Consider the following 17289-nt stretch of genomic DNA (forward strand, 5'->3'; position numbering starts at 1 on the left):
TCTTAGCTTAAAGGGGCCCAGGTGCCCCCATTACATATGAGCTATCTCTAGTCCTCTTGATCTATATCTGACACTAAACTCAGATGGCTCTGGAGGCAAAAGAAAGGCAGGTAACTTTGCTCAGACTTCCTTCACTTCCAACTCACTTGCATGTCATAGTGTCACCTCCCTGATGTCAGGGTCTTTTTCGGAAATGAAAGACAAACAACAATAAGCTTCTTGAGGACAGGGACCACCTTACTTGCTTGTATCTGTATACAAATATGGCATGGTTTCTGCTACATTCTGAGCACTTAAAATGTGCTTTAGCATCCATCTATAGGTAATAGCAAACCATTCAAGGGTAGGGGAGTAACATGATTAGATCCATACTCAATTAAGTAGTGGTTTAAAGGATGGAATAGAGAAAGGAGAGCTAGAGAACAGGAAGAGTGGTTAAGATGTGATGATAGCATTAGTCCAGGTAAAGGTGCTGGTGGCAAGAAGTGTCCTCACAGTTTTGATTTGAAATAAATCAATAATTAGAACGAAAGAAAGAAAGAAAAATGAAACAATCCTAAAATTACAGTCAACTCTTGATTTTTCCAACCTATGGTTCATTTGTCTCTAAGTTCTCATCTCAGGCTAGGTTCTTTTAGCTAAGGGAAGGCAAACTCATTTTAATATTAGCCTCAGCCAAACAGAATTAGGAAGGGAAATCTTCTGTAAAATATTATATACACACTTGGCCAGCTCTTCACAGCATTGTGAAATAGAACACGTTTATCTCAGTCCCCAGCTTCCTTCTCTGCTCTTTGTTCCTTTCTCTGTGGGCCCTATTCATGCCTCCCACCCACCACTAAGTTCACAGTGCCAGGAGCTCCATAAAGGCTCAGATATCACACCTTTACACCTTAGTAACTTAAAGCAGTTCATGCCACATGTTCTATCCAAGGAACTGTAGACTTTTCACTTGATCAGTTGCTCTGAAGCAAAAGAGATTTGGGGCATCTATGAGCAAAAGAGAGATGTACTGGAGGTGCAGTGGGACCTGATGGAGGGATTTTAGCACCCCTGAAATCACACCAAGTAGGTGACTAGCCAGTCTTCCTATGGGTAAAATTATCCATGTGTTTAATCATACCTCAATAATTGATATTCCCGGGGAATGAAATGTCCTGGGAAAGCCAGTTTTCTTTAGGTCCCCAAACTTTTCCACTCATATTTAATGGAAATTTTAAGGTAAAGAAAAGATAGACAGAAAGAAAGATATTAAATTTACTGAATATAATTAACAGAATTCCAGAATAATTTTTTTATGACTTTGAACCACCATAATGCATATTATGGTACTATTCTATAATTCAGGAAGATTCTCAAGGCCAATAAAAATGCTGAGAGTTGTCTTGTCCTAACCTTAAGTAGCACCAAATTATGTGGTGATGGAGAAGATAGAAGACACATTATTACTTACCACTTCCCACTACTAGAGAGATTAGGATTCTAGCCCAGGCCTTGACATTAACTAGTTACATGGCCTTGGATGAGGCACTAACCACTTTTTATCTGGTTTCTCAGGAGACTGAACCAGAAAGCTAAAAAGTGTCTTTCCATCTATGACATTCTGTGATTCATATCCTGGCTCTAGCTTCTTTGATTTATTCTTATCCATGATGGTAATGTTTTAGAATGAACAAAAACTTGCAAGGAGAACTAGACTTTGTTAGACTTCAATGGGATTTAATTCATTAGGCCTGAGGTCAGCATCATAGCTCTCCTACTAGGAAAGTACATGAGCTTTATGACAGATGTTTCCAAATGATTTAATTTCATGATGATCCAGGTAGTAGAATATGTGTATGTGTGTGTGTGTGTGTGTGTGTGTGTGTGTGTGTGTAGGAAGAGGGGTATAATAGCATAGACTCATTGGAGAGAAGGTGACAAGATTGGATGCACAATTTGTACTTAGATCAGCTATAGGATGACAGGTATAGAATTAGTCAAATAAGTGGACCATTGTTGAATTTAAATTCCAAAATTCCAAAGTCATATTTAAAGGATTGAGGGATTATCTATGATTTTGAATCACTTGTGCTTTGATTTACATAAAATATTAAATTTAAATTAAGTATATTAATCATTTTGTAAAAACAAAGAATTTAGAAACTTTGGGCAATATCACTATGACAATCTCCCTGCTCTTCACATTTCTAAGTTTGACATCAAATAAATACATGCCATATTATCTGAGAAAATTGTCTTCCTTTACCCAGAAAATGCATAGAATAGTAGAAAGAGAAATCAATATGATTAGACCGGAATTTCAACTCCGCTACTTCCTCCAGCATAATGTTAAGTGAATCACTTTTGTCTTCTGGTCCTTAGTTTAGCTTCTAGTAAAATAAGGGACTTGGACTAAAGGATCCTAGGAACTCCTGAATTCCTCCTTTATAATATCTTTCTTTATCCTCTTTAGAAAACTAGTCTCTGAATCCTCCTCCTAGTTGAAGTCAAGATTCCATGCCCCTTAGTTCTCCCATGCCATGCTTTTCTGTCAAAAGTAGAGTTAAGATTTGAGAATTCCAGACTCCTCATTATAACTTATTGTTTCTTGTTTTAAATATCAATATATAATAAGAACAATAATAATGATAACTAGTAGTTATATAGCACTTAGAGGTTTGCAAAAAGCACTTTACAAATAATATCTTATTTGATTTTCACAGCAACCTTGGGAGAGAGGTGCTATCATTAATGCCATTTTAACAAATGAAGAAACTGAGTCAAATTAGCCTAAGGTCACTTCTAGTGAGTAACTGAGGTTGTATTTGAACTAAGGAGTTCTTGACTTCAGGCTGGGCACTCTATCAATTACATCATCTAGCTGCCTAAAATGGAAAAATGGAAGGGAAAGAGGGGAGAGAGGGAAAGAACTATGTGATTAGAATAGAAGGTTATTGGGGTTCCCAAAAGTGAGCTCCAATTTCCTGGTAAGAGTCATATAGTAGGTGACCAGAATTAGCAGAATTTCTATTTTCTCCTTCTCTGTTCTCATGCAAACAGATGAGAAATTTGTTGAGCTCTCTGGGTACCACTCCCTCAGCCCAGTCTAGCTTGGTGGCCATTCCTGGCCCTAAACTTAAGTGCTATGAGTCGATGCAGCAAGAATTTATTTTTCAACCACTTATTCCTGAGAATCAAACCCAACTTGGGCTCAGACTTAAGTGGCAAAGGGGATTCGGCCAACCAGCTACAACCCAGAGAACTGGCAGCTCCAGATCTCACTGAGCCAGGGCCCCAGAGCACTCTATGGGCCAAGAGAGGAAGACCAGGAAATAGTGTCCACAGGAGGGATGGTGGCCCTAGCCAGCACATAGGGTCTGTCCCATCTGCCATAGCTTCAGGGCCTCTCTCCTGGTCCCTATCCTGCATTTTGGGACAGACTTGAGGTTTTAATCAAAAATCTAATATGATTTGCCAACTCTCAAAATATCCTAAGGGAAGAAGGGAATAGGGAAAGAGTAGAAATGAATACTGCATTATTCTTGATTTCTGCTAAAGTACTTTTTTCTCTTTTGGAGATTCAGAGGTTCCCTCTGCCCTTCCCTTACTACCACCACCACACTTGAATAGAAGAATTTGGAACAATTCCCAATTTTTCTATCCACTTGCCTAATAATGAACCCCTAATGAGCCTACTTAACATGGTAAGGTTGAAATCTGTACCCTTAAAATGACTATCCATATTTACAAGCTTAGAGACCCATTAAAGTCTCATATTGTTGTTGAAGAAATTAAATGTATAAAAATAATATAAAGGCAACCTGATTCGACAGAAATTTATCTGAAAAATCTGAGGTTCAAATAGAGCCAAAAGCGTGACACTGACTCAATTAAAAACCAAAATAATGTTAGGCTGTGTTAAGCAAGACATGATGTCCAAAAGTAGAGAAATGATAGTTCCAATATATTATCTGACCACTGTTCAGATTCCTATAGCAGATGTTATCAGTCAAAAAGCATTAATTAAGCACCTACTATGCTAAGGATACAAAGAAAGGCAAAAGTGGCCCCTGCCCTCAAGAAGCTCCTGTACTAATGGAGGAGACCCATAAATAGACACATAGAAGGTATATACAGAGTAGATGGGAGATAATAATCGCAAAGACAAAGACACTGATAACTGAGGGGATTGGGAAGGATGTCCTGAAGAAGGTGGAATTGGAGCTAAGTCTTAAAGAAAGCCATAGAAACTAAGAGGCACAGGTGAGTTAGGAAAGCATTCCAGACATGGAGAGAAGACAATGCAAAGGTATGGAGATTGAATGTTATGTGTGAAGAACAGCGAATTTTGGTGTTCAATCATGTTATTCAGGTTTGACTTCATGACCCCATTTATGGGTTTTTTTTGGGGGGTGCAAAAAATACTGGAATGGTTTGCCATTTCCTTCTCCAGCTCATTTTACAGATGAGGAAACAGGAAAACAAGGCTTGGTAACTTTCCCAGGGCCACACAGCTAGTAAATTTCTGAAACTGGGTTTGAACTCAGGAAGCATTGAATCTCATTGACACAAATCCCTGCACGATGTCCACTGTACCATCTAGCTTCTCCTTATGTCCTTCTATGAGAGAAAGAAAGAAAGAAAGAGAGAGAGAGAGAGAGAGAGAGAGAGAGAGAGAGAAAGAAAGAAAGAAAGAAAGAAAGAAAGAAAGAAAGAAAGAAAGAAAGAAAGAAAGAAAGAAAGAAAGAAAGAAAGAAAGAAAGAAGGAAAGAAGAAAGAAAGGAAGAAAGGAAGGAAGGAAAGAAGGAAGGAAGGAAGGAAGGAAGGAAGGAAGGAAGGAAGGAAGGAAGGAAGGAAGGACTAAATTTAATATAATACAAAGAAAATATAATAAATATTTTATTATTAAATAAGAAAAGATAATAAATAATAAAAAGTAAAAGTGGGGGAGGGTTAAATCAGAGGATCCAAAGGTCCCTGTCAGTTCTAAATCTATACTTTAGTATGATGTAATGAATTGTATGAGGATCACATAGTGACTTTTAAAATCTCCATGTCAGCAATTATTCATATAATTCTTCTTTCTATGAATCCTATATCGTTTTATCCAAGTTCGGTTTGGAGCTTAATCTGTTACTCCACTTTCTGCTGCCTCCCAATAAAGCTCTGTGCCCCAAATCCACAGAGCTAAATGGCACAATGAATAGAATGTCTGACCTGGAGACAATGACTGAACAACAAAATTTGCCATCCTTTGCACACAATGCTCAATCTCCCATCTCCACACCTTCGCATATGCTGCCCTCCATGTCTGGAATGCTCTCCTAACCCACCTGTGCCTCTCAGTTTCTCTGGCCTTCTTTGAAAAAAATCCCACCTTCTGCAGGATGCCCTTCCCAATCCCCTCAATTATCCGTGTCTTCTCCTCTGAGATTACCTCCCATCTACTTTGCATATATCTCCTATATGCCTATTTATTTTGTCTGATGTCTCCTTTATTAGCTCAGGAGCTACTTTTGCTTTTCTTTGTATCATCAGCACAGTGCCTGATATAAAGTAAGTGCTTAATCAATGTATGTTTAGTCATTGATTGACTGACTTTTCTAAAGACAAGGACCATTCCCAAACCTACACTGAGGAAGGATATATTTCGTGAGGTTACATCACTTCACTTGTGGAATGAATATTGTTCTTCACTCATCTCACTTGAGTCCAGCTCTTTGTGATCCCATTTAGGGTTTCTTAGGAGAGATAAAGGAGTCATTGGCCATTTCCTTCTCCAACTCCTTTTACAGATGAGGAAACTGAGTCAAATAGGATTGAGTGACTTTTCTAAGGTCCCACAGCTAGTAAGAATCCATGGTCAGATTTGAACTCAGGAAGATGACTCTGACTTCAGGCCCATCACTCTATCCACTGCATCATCTATATGCTCTGTGGAATGAGTAGCCTTATTAAAAACTTAAATCTTAAGCCATCTGAAGCTACATTCTGGCTACTAACCCAGTGCCCCCAAATCTCTGACTGTTTCTCATGCTTTTTATCAAGAACTGAGCTTTCCTCATTCCCTTGTCCTTTCCTATTCAGGCTTGGGTCCAAATAAACTTCCTACATCTTTGTTCACAAGAGAAGATAAAACTTACAACCTATTATGTATGAGTGGACATAATGAGGACCAAGTATACTCAGTGTGATAAAAGGAAATTATCTACCCAGTGTAATAAGCACATGATCTTAAGCCTACTAAATCTCTCTGACTCTAAGCTACATATCTCTGCATTACCCTAAAGGAATGTGGGTCAGACCCCTCTGCTCCAGAGCGTTGGCCTGTTCTGATCAGGCCCCCAAAGAATCCCTTCCAGGGTTCCTGTTTAGTCCCTAGTCAAAATGATGTTTTTTCCTCCCAGAATCTTAGGCTCTGTTACAGTTCTTCCTGGTTTCCCATTGTCCCTACAGTCTCTTCACCCTGACTTTTGCCTGTGGGTCTGTTTAAAAAGTCAGCTAATTGGAAGTGGCTACCACCACGGGCCTGAGTCTTGGGCAACCATCAACACACTCCTCCACATCTCCCCTGACCACTGACAGCCCCCAGATGGCTGTCCCATCAGTCCCTTCCTCTCCTGATGGAGCAGAACCCACAAAATACACATCAATCAAAGATTAAAACAGACAACAATTTCCCATCATCGCTTCCCTTCCAATCCCCACGGCAGATCCATTTCTTTTTGCATCCATGAATGTCAGGGAAGAAATCCATTGCCTTGCTATTCTTCTGAGTCAAACGCCAAATGGACAGGTCCTATGGTCATTATAAATATTGTTTCTACTATAATCACTGGACTCTTCTTTCAGCCTTCCCTATTTATTTCCCAATACATTGCTGACATTTATATAACATTTTGAAAGTTATGCAATGTACTTTCATTACAATATACACTATTTGGCTGCTAGATATCATAGTGAGAATCAGGAAGACCTGAGTTCAAATTCTCAGACATTTACAAACTGTAATCCCTAAGCAAGTCATTTAAACTCTCTCAGCCTAATTTTCTGCATCTGTAAAATATGGATAATAGTAGCTTAAGGTTGGTATAGGAATCAAATGAGAAAATATGCAAAGCACTTTGTAAACCTCCAAATACTATATAAATACTATTGTTGTTGTTATCATTATTATTATTATTATTATCTCTGTGAACTTTTCAATAACTCTGTGAAATAGACTTCTCACCCTCCTCCCCCACATCAATTGCCATGCTCTACCTCTACAACCATTCTCCCAACCCCCTTCTCTTCAACTTTATGTTGCCATCATTTTAATTCAATTCCTCATCACCTCTCTCCTGGACAATCACAATATCCTTCTATTCTTGCTTTCTTTCCTCAAATCTCATCCCTCTCCAATCCATCCTTTATGTAAAATATTCCTAAAACACAGGGCTGACCATGTAACATCCCAGTTCAACAAACTAGTGTTGTTCAGTAATTTTAGCCATGTCCAACTCTTTGTGCCCCATTTGGGATTTTCCTGGCAAAGATACTGGAATGATTTGTTACTTCCTCTCCCATTCATTTTACAGATGAAGAAACTGAGACAAGCAAGGTTAAGTAACCTGCCCAGAGTCACACATCTAGTAAGTGTCTGAGGCCACATTTGAACTCAGGAAGATGAGGCTTCTTGTCTCTGGGCTTCATTTCAACACCTAGCTGTCCAACAAACTGTAGCGTCTCTCTAATTGTCTCTAAAATAGTCAACATGGAGAATAGACTACAAGGTCACAGTTAGGATAAGGACTGTCCGGTCTAAAGAACAGTAAAATACAGTTCTCATTCCTAGTAAAAATACTGGGGAGTATAGAAATAAAAAAGAATGTTCCTTATAATGATAAGCATATATCTTTAAAATCATCAGCAAGCATTATTTGTAATGGAGATGCTCTAGAAGCCTTCCCAATAAGATCAGAATGAAGCATGAATGCCCATTATTACCACTATAAAATAAAACAAAGCAAAATAAAATAAAGAACAGTAAAGGGACCAATCTCACTCTATGGGTAGCCAAAAGTAGCCTTAATGTTGTTGTTCCTCAGATAAGACATTCGATCTCCCATTTCCATTCCTTTGCTTAGGCTGTCCCTTATGTCCCTTATATTCCATGCCCTTTTCAGCTCTGTCTCTTAGGGTCCCTCAAATACCATCTCCTACATACAGCATTTCCCGACCTCCCCACCTGCTAGCATTCCCTCTTAAATGTTTCCTTGTATTAACTTCATATGTATTTTTATTTATTTATGCTTGAACGTGTTGTTTCCTCATCTAGAATGTAGAAATTCTTGGGAGCGGTTTACATTTGTATATCCAATGCCTAACTCAACGCCTACCACATAGCAGGTGCTATATAAATCCTTGTTGATTATTTATTATCCCCATTTGACAAATGAAGAAATTGAGCCTTAGATAAGTGGAGTGGTCTCCTAACTAGTAAGTGGCAGAAGTGAGATTTGAACCTAGATCATGTGCATAATCATGTCCATGCTATCTTTCCATGGTGTCATGTGAAAACTTGGGAACAGAAAGATCTGAGTTTAATTGCCCCCTCACAACCTTAAAATCTGTATGACTAGGGGCATGGGACTTAATCCATATGTACTCAGGGAGCTCTCTTGAATTTAGGGGCCATATCTGAGTTGCCAGCCCCAGGAGGGCAAAGAGTTTTCCCAAAAGGAATTTCCAAAGCTGATAATATAGTTCCTTCTTATAGTCACACTGGGATCTCCATCAGGACCATCAGAATTAGGGAGATACTGAACTTTTAATATAGTTTCAAGGATGGATCTGGAAGGGCAGCTAGGTAGTACAGTGGATAGAGCAGCAGCCCTGAAGTCAAGGGGTTAATAAATTTAAATGTGGTCTCAGACCCTTACTAGCTGTATGACCCTGGGCAAGTCACTTTATCCCCCCCAAAAAAAGATTTCAGGGCCAGCTGGGTGGCACAGTAGATAGAGCACCAGCCCTGAAGTCAGGAGGACCTGAGTTCAAATCAGACCTCAGACATTTAACACTTCCTGGCTGTATGACTCTAGGCAAGTTGCTTAACCCCAATTGCCTCAGAAAAAAAAGAAAAAAAAAGATTAAAAAAAATCAGAGATGGAGTACTCTAGGTAGGATTGATCTTCAATAAAGTTGTGAATTTGTTGAAGTTTACCCTTGGGAATATCAGTCATTGCCTCCTTTCTGCTTCTTTTTTTCTCCTTCCCCAACTCCTTCTTCAAGTACTATGATTAAAACTTACTTTTAGGAAAGCATCTGACCTTGGTCAGAACACAGAATCATAGCAATAAAATATGGAAGGAGCTTTATGGATCATTTAGTATGAATCCCTAATTTACAAGTGAGGAAACTGAGTCCCAGAGAGAAGTAATTTGGTCAAGAAAGCACAGAGAATCAATAGTGAATTTAAGGTTAGAATCCACTTGAGCAGAAAAAGAACTGGACCTGGAATCAAAGGAACTGGGTTCCAGTCTCAGTTTGTGATTCACTGTATGTGACCTTGTGCCATTCACTACCCTGTGGCCCTAGTTATGGAGGTAGATAAGGAGATAGTTATGTGTACATAGATAGACAAGTGGACAGCTATCTTTCACTCCATGCCTAGAATTCTTTCCCTTCTTATCTCTGCTTCCTGACTTCTCCAGTTTTCTTCAAGTCTTGGCTAAAATCCTGCCACCTGTAAAAAGTCTTTCAAAGTTCTGCTTAACACTAGCGTTTTCCCTCTGAGATATATATATATCTCAAATATATATATATATACATACATATATATATACATGTATGTATGTAAACATATTTTCTCTGTCTGTCTCTGTTTCTGTCTGTCTCTGTGTCCCTTTCCGTTTCTTTCTATGTGTATGTGTGTGTGTGTGTGTGTGTGTGTGTGTGTGTGTGTTATCTCCTTAGAATGTGAACTCCTTGAGGTCAGGAATTATTTTACCTTTCTTTTTATGCTCAGTATTTGTCACAGTATATGACACATACTAAATACTTATACTTGAATAGTATTCAGACATAGATACAAAGACAGATGATAGACAGACAGAGATATGTAGATAGATCATAAACAGATCAACAAATAGACATTCAGACAGAGAGACAGACAGATAGATAGATAGATAGATAGATAGATAGATAGATAGATAGATAGATGATAGACATTTAGATAGGGAAGAGAGATACAGAGGCAGAAACAGACAGGGAGACAGAGACAGAGAGGCAGGGAGGGAGAGAGAGAGACAGAGAAAGAGACAGAGACAGAGACAGAGAGAGACAGAGAGAGACAGAGAGAGAGAGAGAGAGAGACCGAGAGAGAGACAGAGAGACACAGAGAGAGAGACAGAGACAGAGAGAGACACAGAGACACAGAGAGAGACCCAGAGAGAGAGAGACAGAGAGAGAGAAAGAGAGACAGAGACAGAGAGAAAGAGACAGAGAGAGAGAAAGAGACAGAGAGAGAGAGAGAGAGAGAGAGAGAGAGAGAGAGAGAGAGAGAGAGAGAGAGAGACTATCACAAAGCTTGTGTTCCAGGAACAATGCTGAAGATATTTTTTAAAAAGACAGCCTTGACCCTCAAGAAACCTACATTCTGCTGGGGGCAATTAACACTTAAAGACAAACTAGAAAGTGAAAGGAGGAAGCGGTATGCAAGGATGTGGAGGAGTCTGGCTCCAGGCAAAAGAAAACAAACGCTAACCTATCAGAGCCCGTTGTGGTTTCAGGGGTAAAGGCCAAAGTCCCAGTGGGGAAGAAATGGGAGGTGATGGCCAAAATAGAGGTGGGTTGGTGTGAAGATGGCTGGGAAGTTCCCTCATGTATAAAATGAGAAGAGCTATATACTAAGTCGGGGCAGCTACTTGGCTCAGTGGATAGAGCACTTGTCCTAGAATCAGGGAGACGGGAGTTCAAATTCAAGCTCAGACACCTACCAGCTGGGTGAGTCTGGGCAAGGCATTTAACCCTGTTTGCCTCAGTTTTTCATCCATAAAATGATCTAGAGAAGGAAATGGCGAACCACTCGAATATCTTTGCCAAAGAAAATTCCAAATGGGGACACAAAGAGATCGACATGACTGAAAACAACTGAAGAACAATGTATACTAGGTTGCCTTCTCCTTAAGCTCCCTGTGATCTCCTCCTCATTTATACTCTAATACAAACACAAATTACAGTGTATTGTCCAAAGTAGGTCCTTAATAAAGCTGTGTTCAATGCGTCCCAAAGGCATTTAAAGTTAAACTTGACCTGCCATTAATATTGCTTTAAGAAGAAAATAAACAATGATCCAGAGAGGATATGAAGTGGCAGGGAGGAGAGGGGAAGCAGGGCAGACCTCTCTAATCCCTGAAGTTACAGGGAGGTAGGGTCCAGTGGATTTGCTTTTCTGGGGAGGGTTGTGAGCTATTGGAATTCCAATGCCCTCTAGGGGAAAGAGACACTTAAACAGCATCAGCTGAGGCTTCCAAATTGTGGAAAGGTACCCCGTGGACTGTTTATCAAAATGGCTGCTAAATATTTTAACTGTAAGGGCTTAAAACCTTAATTGAACTAGCTCCTCAAGGCCTTTGAGCTGCCCACTTCTCCCCTGCTTCTTTCCTGCAGTTAAGTTTCTTCTATGGAGGGGTTCTTAAGGTGTGGGTCATGAAGTTGGGAGTTTTTCCCTTTATATTTTAATAACTATATTTCAGCATAACTGGTTTCCTTTGTAATCCTCTGCGTTTTATTTTGGGCATTTAAACATGATTCTCAGAAGGGCTAAGTAGGCTTTATCTGACGGTGCCAGGGAGGGCCAGGACACAAAGGTTAAGAATCCCTCTCTTCTCCGTTTCATCTTCTTTAAGTGTCTGAAGTCACACAGTTTAGCTGCATCCTACAAGCCCTTTCTTTTCTAATTGACTTCTTTATGTGCATTCAATTGCCCCAATGCAATTGCCAACTCCTGGAGGCCAACTCCTCTTCTGTCTCCTCCTTGCCTAGCCAAGAGCAAGTGCTCAATCAATGCTCGTGGCTTGATTGGCTAATCACAGCATAGCCAGCTTCTCTGGGCTACTGAACTGCATTATTTTTTTTTCTACCAGCCCTAAACAACCTCTGCACCTGGTTAGCTAAATTCCAAGGTCAAGGCTGGAGGCTGAAGCATTACCCTGTGGACTGAGGCCAATTGCAAGGTTCTGTATGTCTGCAGACATAATAAAACTTGATCTTCCCTCTCTCCTCTCTCCCCCACAGCAGAGACAGGGACAGTACAAAAGATCACAGACCGAGAAGGGATGCACTGTAGCGGGGAGAGGAGAGTGGAAGGAAATGTGTGTGGGCTCTGGCAGGCCCCTCCTTATTTTCTTGGATCCCCTCCTCCCCACCTTTTCTCACCATTCATTTCACTGTCATTAGCGTTTTATTAGGATCCTTGACCCAAAACAGCTACTCATTTGCAGAAAAGCTCCCAGGGGAAAACTGTCCTCTCCAACCTGCAAATATTGTAGATTATCTGCTCTTGGTCTTAGAAAGGAAAATAGGTTAGGTTTGGCAACCCACTAGCTGTGTGACCCTGTGTGGGCAAGCCTTTTCCTAGTTTTTAGTTTTCATATCTGTGAAGTAAGGAGGTTGAATTGACTAATCTCTAACTTCCCTTCTAGTTCTGATGGTCTGTGATTTTGAGAGCTTTCCCCTTTTTCCTCTAGCCTTTAAATCTGATTTCAAAGAGAAACAGCTTTGTAATAAGGATTTTTTTTCATTTCCAGTGAGAGGTGGGAGGGGGGGGAAATCTACTTTTCATTAAAAATATTTTGATTAAAATAAAGGCAGTGGATAGAGTCTCGAAGGCAGGAAAATTTGAGTTCAAATCTCTCCTCAGAGAATGCTCCCCCTCTGTTTACTCCTCATATGTAAAATGGAGATAATAATGCCATCTTTTCATAGGTTTGTTTTGAGGTTCAGATGAGAGAAAATATGTAAAATGCTTAGCAAACCTTCAAGTGCTAAACAAATGCTAGTCTGGAAAAAAAAATCTAGACGAGTTTGTTTCTAAACTATTGTGTTTAAAGAATTGGAGGGGGGCTGTCCCACCGCAGATTTTGCAAACACATCCTCATTGCTTCGCAGCCCCCACCCCACTCCACCCCATTCTTCAATAAACTTACCCTCGCCCTCTGTTTCTGCCCTGGTTCTGTCCCCTACCACCTCCCCTTGATTACCGAGCTGCCTTGGATGCTTGGCGGACTGACTAGCTTCCTTCTCCTGTCTCCCACCGCTCCCCCTCCCTTTCCATTTTCCATGCCTGGGTGGGCTCCGTTACAGCAGGGATTTGAGCACCCTGGAGCCCTCCTTCTGGCTCGGCCATCCATGCAGCCCCAAGCCCTGCTCCCTGCTCTGCATCCCGGTTCCCATCCTTTGGCTATCCACGCGCTTACGCCGGGCCAGACGCCTAGGCAAAGTAAACAGGCGTGCTTTGCAGGGCGGACTCTTAATTTTGCAGGAGGCTCGGGTTGGGGAAATGTCTGCAGCGGAGGCCATGTTTCACCTCCTCTGAAATCAGGAGCTATTGATTTCTCCCTCCTGAGTCTCTCCTCTCAGTTGCCTGCATCTCTTGGGGTGGGGGTTGGAGGCAAAGAGAGGAGGAAGGATGGGAATAGGGGAGGAGGGAAGGGGGAGCAGCTGCCGCCCAAGGAACTGTGGGAATGCTCTCCCATCTGAGTCCATTAGTCACCAGATGTCACCTTCTGCTGCCAATGCTTCCAACAGCCCGGCAGACAATGTCCCTTGCATGCAGAACATCTGAATGCAGGCGCCTTCAATAATACGGACAGCTCAATGGCTGCCAGTGGCAGCTCTGGGAGCCCCTGACCTCAAACCCATGTTTATACTGACACCTACAGCTCCACTAGGAAACTCGGGGAGACCAGACAGGTTTTTGCAAAGAGCCATGCACAGAGCTGTCTTTGCAGGGGGTGAAAAAAGCAACTCAACTAAAGAAAATCAAAACCAGATTAATCCCCTGCCCGTCTCCATCACCTTAAAGATTTTTTAAAATTGTTATTTACTAGAAGAAGTCGAAACTAAGATCCTTCCGATGATTTTATTTTATTTAGAAGAGTGGAAGTCTAAAGCATGTTCTCCCAAACACATATTGTTAGAGCTCAAAGGTATCTTAATAATTGCATAATCCAACCCTCCTCATTTGAAAGGTAAGGAAACTGGAGAGAGGAGGTGACTTGCCAATGTACCAGAGAGAGGAATCTAACCCATTCTGCTGTAAGAGGAAAATTTCTCTCTGTGTGTCTGTCTCTTTTTGTGTGTCTTTTTGTCTGTCTCTATGTGTATCTGTCTGTCTCTGTGTATCTCTCTTCTGTCTCTGTCTCTCTCTCTCTTTCTCTTTGTGTCTCTCTGTCTCTTTCTCTCTCTGTCTCTGTCTCTCTCTGTCACTCTGTTTCCCTCTCTCTCTGTCTCTCTCTCTCTCTCAATTTACCAGATAGTACCACCTTTGCAAAGGGAAATCTACCCAAAGAACCCAAAACAAAATATCACAAAATAAATCAATAAACTCTCCTTTTCATGCAGGAATCAAATATTAACAATTTGTTTTTCTTTAGCAAATTCTGTAAGGCTGGCATTCTGTTTTGTAAGACATGCTACCAGCCCAGGATTCCCTTATTTCTAATACAGTTGAGACTATTACCATGAAATAGTGTGGGAGATCTGTCTAATCAGGACACGAGTCCTCCTAGTGCAAATTTAACTTCAAGCTTAAATATTTCAAAGCTTTGGACTGGGGGGTCAAGTGAAGAAACCTGAGTTCTAGATCTAGCTTGTATACTAGGCAATACTCCAAGAGGGTGAGTTCCCGTGGCTCAAGCTTATGAAGATGTTTCTTTTAAATGGAGGCTTGGTTTGCATGGAGATTCAGGCGTCATATTTCGGAGATGGAAATACTTCCTAAATACCATCTCCATGGGAGGTTTTAAGATACTTAGTCTTCTTCCCGGGCTGTTGCTTGAATGGTTTTTACAGTTTTGAATATGACTTAAAAGGAACAGACTCTTAGAGATCATCAACCCCCTCGTTTTAGACAGGAATATACTGAGGTCCACAGGTTAATTGCCTTGCTTAGTGTCACACAAGTAAAGAAGTATCTGAGCTGGGATTTGACTCAGGCTCTTTGGAAGAGCATAATGTAATAGAGAATTGACCTTGAAACCAGAAAGACCCGAGTTCAATTCCTGACACATAGCAGCTAGGTGATCCTGAGCCAATCACTTCAGTTGTCAGTTCCCCAGGCAATTGTCCAAAACTGTAAGCTACAGCAAAGATGCAGACTTGCATTGATAGTGTGTTTCCTCATCTAGAAATATCCCATACCAATCAAATGACAGGTACAGACTTAATGTCCTATATTTTTTACTTAAATCTAGAATCTTTTCCCTTGTACTACACTAAAAGATTAACATTGCCTCAAAAAGCATCTCTTGGGTGGACATCTTCCTTCCTAGGAATATACCTACAGGATCTCTTAAAAATGGTCTGTCATCCAGAGTCTTGCTTGCATATTTCCACTGATAAGAAACTCACCACCATTTAAAACAGTCTCTCATTGTTGGACAGTTCCAATTGTGAGAAGATTCTTCCTCTTATTAAGTTAACCACCTTCCTATAGTTCCCATCCATTGGACTTGCAACTAGGCAGTTATCTTCAATTCCTCGAGTATTCACAAAAGCACCTGCTATAGATAATTTTGGCGTTGTTGATATAAAGATAAAAATAAAACAGTCTCTGTCCTCAAGCAGCTTACATTTTATAGCTTGAAGCTCAAAGAGCAGGAGAAAGAGAGCATACACATGGACAAAAATTAAATACAAGAAAAGGCAAGGAGGGAAAAAATATTAATAAAACATAGGAATCCAGAAAGAAATTCAGAAAAGGTTCATAAAAGACGTTATACCTGAATTGACCCTTTTAGAATAGAAGGATAGAGATGAAAATCACAGACATAAAATGAAATGTTTACATGAATGTATGAAGGCAAGAGATAGAGCCAGAGCTATATTTAAGATGAGGTAACCAAAATCTATCCTGAGGGGTAGAAATTTAGCAGATTTTGACAGTGTTTACACTCCTTTGGCTATAAAGAAACAACTAAAATTAGCATGCAGCTAGAAAGAACATTAGAGTTGCAAAAAGGCACACTTGGAGTACTCCAGGAGGGTCATCCCAACCCCAAACTGAATTGCCCTGGCTGCCAAAATTGCTAGTTACATCACGAGATAGAACTGTACAAAGCTGACTTTGGGACAGAGTCAGTCTGAATGACCCTCAAGTTTTAACCTTGCTCCAATTTGGGGAGTGGTGCTCCAATTTTGGGTATAGTGCTCAACAAGTCTGCAGAAGAGGGCAGATTTCCTTAATACTTATCCTATCTCCTTTAGGCTAACCTCATCTCCCAAAGGTGTTATATATGGGTAGGAACTGAGATGGCAATCCTCATTGAAAGGTCTACCAATTAGGATTATTTTATTGTAAATTTTAAATTGTTTTACTCCTAGGAATAAAAACTGTGAGTCATTTGAGTTTGCACTCCAACTACTTGATTCTTTGGTGTGTTAATAAATTCCTTTTCGTCTCATTTCTTGAGTTTGCTTTTAATTGACCAGGGTGAAGCCTGAATCAGAATTTCCTTTAACAAAACTGTCTCTTATTCTCTGTCTTTTCAGTGGAGATGCAGTCTCTAGTATTGTGTGTTGCTCAGCACTTGAAAATGGACTTTTAAAAAACATATCACCTAAAACCCAATCTGTCACTGCTGTTTGAGTAACTGACATGATTGTCTGCTTCCTTTTTTCCCCCAGAGCTGGTAATTTCCAGCTCCCCCCTTCCCTCCATCTAGCTTGTTTTAAAGGAAATCTAGACTGTCTCTAGAATCATCTCTATCAGCTTGAATTACAGAATAATGTCCATGCCTGAGTCTACTCTTTTTTTCCTCCCTGCCATAATGGAAAGCATGGGTACTGATATTTTTTTTCTAAATCATTCTGTTCTTCAAATAATTACCCCTTCTGGATTTTCAGTTCTTTTTGTCAGAAGTTAGGAACTAGAGGCTCAATACAACATAACTCCCAAGTGATCATAGGATCAGAGATTTTGCTTTCAAAGGGGTCTTAGAAGTCATTAGGTCCAAACCTTTCATTTTACAATTGAAGAAATTGAAACACAGAGAGAGGATGAAAGAGTAACTATGGGTTTCACAGTTAATAATTATATGAGGT

Source organism: Sarcophilus harrisii, chromosome 2, assembly GCF_902635505.1.
Source record: "Sarcophilus harrisii chromosome 2, mSarHar1.11, whole genome shotgun sequence".
Taxonomy (NCBI): domain Eukaryota; kingdom Metazoa; phylum Chordata; class Mammalia; order Dasyuromorphia; family Dasyuridae; genus Sarcophilus; species Sarcophilus harrisii.